This window comes from Paramormyrops kingsleyae, chromosome 20 (assembly GCF_048594095.1).
Source record: "Paramormyrops kingsleyae isolate MSU_618 chromosome 20, PKINGS_0.4, whole genome shotgun sequence".
Lineage (NCBI taxonomy): Eukaryota > Metazoa > Chordata > Actinopteri > Osteoglossiformes > Mormyridae > Paramormyrops > Paramormyrops kingsleyae.
The window spans coordinates 2,457,038-2,463,711 of NC_132816.1; the positions used below are offsets into that span (position 1 = coordinate 2,457,038).

General features: G+C 43.4%; 1 long non-coding RNA gene across 3 annotated transcripts; it reads right to left on the bottom strand.

The window, feature by feature from the left end:
* Positions 1-755: 755 nt before the first annotated feature.
* On the bottom strand, positions 756-6,432 carry LOC140581280 (uncharacterized). Of its 3 annotated transcripts, XR_011984337.1 has the most exons (6): positions 3,512-6,432; positions 3,306-3,334; positions 2,874-3,025; positions 1,742-2,769; positions 1,315-1,440; positions 756-1,067 (listed from the first exon to the last, which is right to left on the bottom strand). It is a non-coding gene; the product is annotated as an uncharacterized lncRNA (long non-coding RNA). The 3 variants fall into 3 exon arrangements; XR_011984336.1 differs by having other exon boundaries at positions 3,306-6,432; XR_011984335.1 differs by having other exon boundaries at positions 2,874-6,432.
* Between the last annotated feature and the right edge of the window lie 242 nt (positions 6,433-6,674).

The following is a 6,674-nucleotide window of genomic DNA, read 5'->3' on the forward strand; positions in this document are numbered from 1 at the left end:
TGTTGCCTTCATTCACCTACTCAGTAATGACGAAATGTTTTATGAAAAAAAACATAACCAGCTATTGTCAGTGATAAAAACTTTAATTTAATGAACATTTTTTTTTACTGAGACATTGAACACTAACATGACTAACAGAACTTCAAAATAATGCACGAGTGACCATATTCAAGCCAACTAACTTTTTAAAACTAACTAGACCGACTGTCCCGAGCCACTCGCTAACTGTCCCGCCCAGTGCCGCGAGCCACTACAAACTGTCCCGTGACAGCAGCTGCAGGACAGTACAGTTTATGCTCTAACTCCTTCTCCGTTTTCACTTCAATTCAGTGCACATCTGGTATCAATTATTTCAATCTTCTATTAATTATTACAGTCTATTATAAATTATTACAACGTCAAGTAATGACAGATAATTTCCATAACAATAGATGCGGTATGATTGGGAAAGACATGCATAACCAGCGAAATTACCTAAAAAAATCTGGTTATTTTCAAATGAACTTCTAAACCTTCTCACCCTCCCTATTCTATGAACATGTTGCTATTAGTTTCGGAGGGAGGTAAGCATCGGCTAGAATAGCCGCTCTGAATAATTTAACCATGGAGGCGTGGCTAACGTAAAATTATGGGATGCGCTTATCAACCCAGACATCATGGACATGGCGACAGAGAAGTAAAAAACGGAAGAACTTGTTCTTGATTTCATAAGTTTATTGACTTTATTATGATCTAAACATACACAATAGGGCACAAAGACAACTGAGGAAGAGGGCACTGCAAGTATCTGCCGGCAAGAACTTGTAAATATTCAGGGCAGCACGGCAAATTGCTAAGGCACAGCGGCTATTGCCGTTGATGCCGTCGATAAATTCGATCCCTGCTTATAGCTTCAGGCACTTTACTACCTCTTCATCAAGCTTATCCAGGAGGTCTTCCATCACTGGACCAAATGCTCCCTTCCTTGTCCGATAGAGTCTTAATAGACGAAGCACATATTTGTCAAGGGATGCACGGAAAGTCACCAGGAGGTCCTTACTTGTGATACGATGAAATTCTTCATATATCTGAAAACAATGAACAGCATAACTTGATAACCTTTGAGTCAGGGTTTGCCAACAAAGAAAGTGAATGTAAGAAGTCAAGTGAAATGTACTATATTCTAGCCAAGCATTAAAAAAGACAATAATCCAGAATAAATACAACAAACACAGAATAGGCTACAGGGGGCAGGAACTCACAGCACAGTGTAGGACCTCTACATTTAGCCCTCCCCCCCCCCAAATTGTCATTCCATGACTTCTTGCAACCTACCATTAAAGAAAATCGTGTATTTGATGCCGCACATTTGGCGTAGTGGGTAAGGAAGCCAACATTGTGGGTTTGATTCTTGGCTGCCACCGTTGTGCCCTTGGGCAAAGCACTTAAACCTAAGTTGCTCTAGGGGAGTAATTGACAATTGTAAATCACCTCGGATAAAATTGTAAGCTAAATGCATAAAAAAAATCAATTTGTGCTGACGTTACTGCCATTCTATATTTGTAACAACAATGTCTAAAAGGAGGTAGAGAGAACTATCAAAATCTGTGGCAAATCAAAAACACAAACCATTATATTGCAGTCCATTTCCAGGAAAATGGGTGTCTGAATTCCATGACATTTCAAGGTTTTCCATAACCGTGGGAACCCTGTCTCTAGAACGAGCATTTAAATGCAAGTAAAAGCATGAGGAAAGCCTTACCTCCTCCAGAGAAAACAGCGCAGGCTATCTCTCCTGGATCTCTGACACCATAGGCTGCATCTCCACAATTTCCTTACGTCGTAGGGAAAAGGTCAGCTCCATCTTCTGCATTCTCTCTGCCATGTTCCTTTTATTTTTTTAAATTCTTCAACCAGAGCAAGCCACTCCTCTTCAAGTGAATAATCATCATGGTGATCTGGGTAGTCTGGGACGTGGTTGACTTCTCCCCATTTGGCCTTTTTGAGAGTGAATGGGCCATTTTCCCCATCTCCTCATCGCCTTTTCCTGTTCACTTCTACCTCATTGCAGCCTGCATCACGCAGTTTTGCCCTGAAGTTTCCAATCTTGTACCTGAGACTCGTTAGCCATGAATCACAGCCCGTTATGCTGTCTTTGTCCCTCGGGCATGGATACTTGAGAACCAGAGCAGATGCAACTGAGGCTACTTCATCTTTCTCAGGGTAGCCAGCTCGGAGTTCAAAAATGGCCTGTGCAAGTTTATCCAAAATTTCAGTTTTGACATCTCTTGTTACCTCAAGCGCCTTTTTTGTCTTTTCATAGATCTCATTTCCTTTAAGCAATTTTAGCTCAACATCATATGAGAGCTTTGGGATGGGGAATGGAGAGGGCCATTTAATGTCCTGTCTTAATCTGCTCTTGACAGAATCGCTAGAACTACCCTGAGTCTGGAGAGAGCTGCTAGGCCTAAAATCATCTGAATGAACACTGGCTGTGTCCAAGGAGGAGACTGATCCACTAATGGAATGGTCAGATGGGTTACAAGGGGTTGAAGGGAGGGAAGAGTTCCATATAATATGTAGGACTGCACATCCCTCTGGCAATTCAGACATTGTGGTCAACAGGCATAAAGCATTTCCAAAATCAGAATCTTCAAATTGGAGTGTGAAATCGTTCTCAAGTTGGAGTCTCTCTTTGAGTACCTCAATTAGCTAGTCCACAGATTCTGGTATTTCTGCCAGTTGGAGTCGTCTGGCTTCTTTGGGGGAGAGGACTACCCGAAGTAAAGTCTGGAAAGAGAGGCCAAAAAGCAGAAACTAGATTCAGCATCAACTACAATGTTACTGACAATTACAGACCACCTGTAGTGAAAACTGCTGGCAACCTACTGTACCATTATCAGTTGATTTAGTTGAGGAGGAATGTTGTTGCAGTCACCATAAATTTCCCACCGACTTTATATGCTTGTAGAGGATGGTAATCCGTCAGTGCATCTGGAACCAGGTATATCATTTCCAAAGAGTGGTGTGAACAACTTCATAAGATCTGAAATGTTCAATGTACCATGAAGAGAGCCTTTTATACATAAACATCACTTTCTCTATGTGGACAAGAATGAATACAATCGTATGGAATTCTGGTAATCCACTACACTGCCCAGAAGATAAAATCATGCCCTCTGCATACTGTGTACCATGTAGGTGAATCATTTTAGACAGACACACTGTGAAGATGTACCGTATTTGCCGATGTATAAGACGACTGGGCATATAAGACGACCCCCCCAACGTTTCCACTCAAAATATAGAGTTTGTTATATACTTGCCGTATAAGACTACCCCCTCTTCCGCACACCTTCCACACACCAAATAAAACGGAAAAGAACATCAGATTTGATTTCAACATGTTAATTTATATTCAAATGCTTATGACATGCAGGAAAACTGTCACAAGGCTGTATGTTATCAAACATGTACAGTAAACATAAAACAGTGCAAGTTTATTAAACGTAATTCACTAAAGACAACACACTCCTCTCCTCCTCAGCGCAAGCAACACTCCAAGTGGACCCTATGGAAGGGTAGATGCTTCTCAGGAACACAGGCAGGCAGCCCACAACCCAGAGGGACTCTGGCAACACACTGTAGAAGACAAGAAGAAAAACAGCGGGCACCACCTCCTCGTGTAAAACCTTTTTAATAGATCCGTAAATCAGAGATAAAAATGATACTCACAAACATAGGAGTATGACAGGCACATCAAAAGTATAAACACTGGATCAGCAAAACCACGGGATAGGTAACATGTTTCTGGGGACACGCCCCCTTCGTCAGACCTTGCTGAGCTCCCAAAGGAATGTTCATAAATAGTGTGAGGGTGGCTAAGACCCCTCCCCATCCTGTATTATTGTTGGGTTGAAATTGTATATATATTATCACTCACGTGTATTCTCAAGGATGCATAACTTGTTCCATGTAGCACCTGTGTAAATGCTCAACAGTAACTTTCTATCACGTGCAGCAGACGAGGCCACCTCTGACGCACGTTCTGTTGTTCCTGTTCCCACTCCCACATTCCCATTGGTTCCATCCCATTCTAAAATGTTGTTCACACCCACAATGTAACCTGATATCAGTATGTTTACCTTATAGTATAAATAAATTCTGTCGAGGGGCCACACCTTTGTAGCTCACACTGAGGTGGGGTTACCCTTGCAGCAAGTAAATCAGCGCGTGTCTCATACTCTGTGGGCCAGCAGCCGGGGGGGGCTGATCACTCTCCCCGACATAAATCTTGGTCCTTCGAGCCGGATTCACAAACCAGTGATCCGTGGGGATCGGGAATCCTGAGGACATCACCAGGGCGCCGATAGGAGCGACACCGAAGTCTGTCGACAGCCGCTCGTCTAAGACGGGTCGAGAAAGTCCTGGAACGTGAGAATTCGTGACCAGGCCGGTGGTTAGGACTGCGCTCGACGCCTGGTGATGCCTGACGGACCCCGACCGTCGTGACTGACCCCAGAGGTGAGACGTTTGGTTATATTTCGCCGAAAGGAAACAGTTTGGTTATATTTCGCCGAAAGGAAATAGTCTAAATTTGGTTATATTTCGCCGAAAGGAAATAATCTAAATTTGGTTATATTTCGCCGAAAGGAAATAATCTAAATTGGTTATATTTCGCCGAAAGGAAATAGTTGAATTAGAATTGAATTGACCTGTTAATTGACAAAGGCTAGAGTTGGCCGTAATCAACAGGGTATGAATGTTTGTGTGAATGTGGAGGACTAAGTGATTTATAGAATCCTAGGCTGATTCTACCAGTCCTGTTGTTTCTTTGCCTGAGAAGAAAGACGTACTGGTGATTGGGAGATCAAGGACGGGTTCCATCCCTGAAAACTGACACCGCTGCACAGATAGTGTGCAGTAGAAGGCCGTGTTAGTGTCCTCTCCCGAATCTCGTGCCAGAGAATTTCTGCTCAGGACCCTTGTAGTAATAACAATAGACAAGTAAAAGGATGGGAAAGGGGCAAAGTAAACAGCCATCCTTAGAGGGAGATGAAAAGTTTATGGAAGGATATGTAGAAGGAGCAGGGACTATAAGTAATCAAAGGTGGAGAAGAAAGCATGGGTTTGGAGGAAGCCTCCATACGTCAGACATTCTCAAGTTACAAAGTGATTTAAAACTAGAAATGTTGCGCACTAAAAATAGCGGAAAGTTGGACAGACGGAAGAAGGAGTACAAGCTGTCAGAAAAATGGTTGGAACAAAGTAAATTAAGAGAAGCAACTAGACAGGAAAGAAAAGGAAAAAGGAAAGAAAAACTTGCAGCCGTAGCACTAGTCACTCCTGATGAGGAAAGTGCAGCAAAGACCACACGTAGACTGAAAACACCTACCGCTCCTCCGCTGTCGCAGCAGACATCGGAAGCAGCACCAAAAGACAAGCTGATAGCAGCGCCTAGAACGCTGACACCACATTCTGCTCCATTAGCGTCATTGGCACCAGAATCTCCTTTCCATCCAATGGTGACGCGAAGCAGGGATCCTTCACTGTATCCAGTGAAAGACTTAGAGTCATGCAAAACTAAATTCCACCCCAGTAGTGAAGACGGGGCATCAACCCCAGAGTTCCAATGCCCCATGGTGGAAGTCGCGAATCCTGATAGGGGGCAGGACGGAGCAGGTCCCGAAACAATGTTAGTGTACAGACCCTGGACAGCTGAGGATAGGTCAGCTGCTTTAAAAGGGATACCCCCTGTTGAGGAAGGTGTAGGAGAATTTTGGGAAGCGGTGTTAGAACTTCAAGGCAGTTTCCACCTAAATGGGAGAGAAATGTTCCAGTGCCTGAGGCAACTGTTTAATCACAAATGGGGCAGAGTTGCAGGAGATTTCACAGGGCATGCGCACGACGGAACACCCCTCCCGCATGATTCATCCGCCCTGAGACACAGCCTAAGGCAGCTAGAAGAAAGAGTCAGAGAAAGATTTTCAAGGAGAGCAGATTACGGTAAAATCTCACAATGCAGACAGAAAGAAGGGGAAGAGCCAGAAGACTTCCTAGACAGATTGAGACCAGTTTTCAGAAGTAATTCAGGCATTCCCCCAGATAGTGATGAGGCCGGAGTATACCAACAACAATTAAAAAGGGCATTCCTTGTCGGCCTAAACCCTGAACTTAAACGGTATATAGATAAACATTGGGTCCATCAGAATACAGGCTCAGTGCAGCAAGCTATAGAGTACGACCAGCATGCACAAAAAGCACAAAAACAAAAGGGAGAAGCGACCTTCGCAGCCTCTGGCGATACAATCGCAGTAGTCTATTCAGGCCCCCAGAGCAGGGGAAGTTACAGAGGCCGAGGTAGAGGTCGAGGTCGAGGAAGAGGTGGTAGGCCAGAAAACTCGCCTCAGTATGATAACAAATGCTGGAATTGTGGAAAACCAGGTCATATAGCTAGGCTAGGCCTGGACGATATGGCAAAAATTTATATCACGATATATTTCTTAATTTTGGTCGATACGATATAATTCCGATATCGATATGGACAATATTAAAAAGCCTCAGGAAAAAACTGCCGAGGACACGCACAATGGTTGTCTGCAAACTGAATTTGCAAAGTCTATAATACCTCCAGGCTCCTCCTATTAAAATTATATAATTTTTTTTTTAAATAAAAACAGTACAAAAAAAAAAAG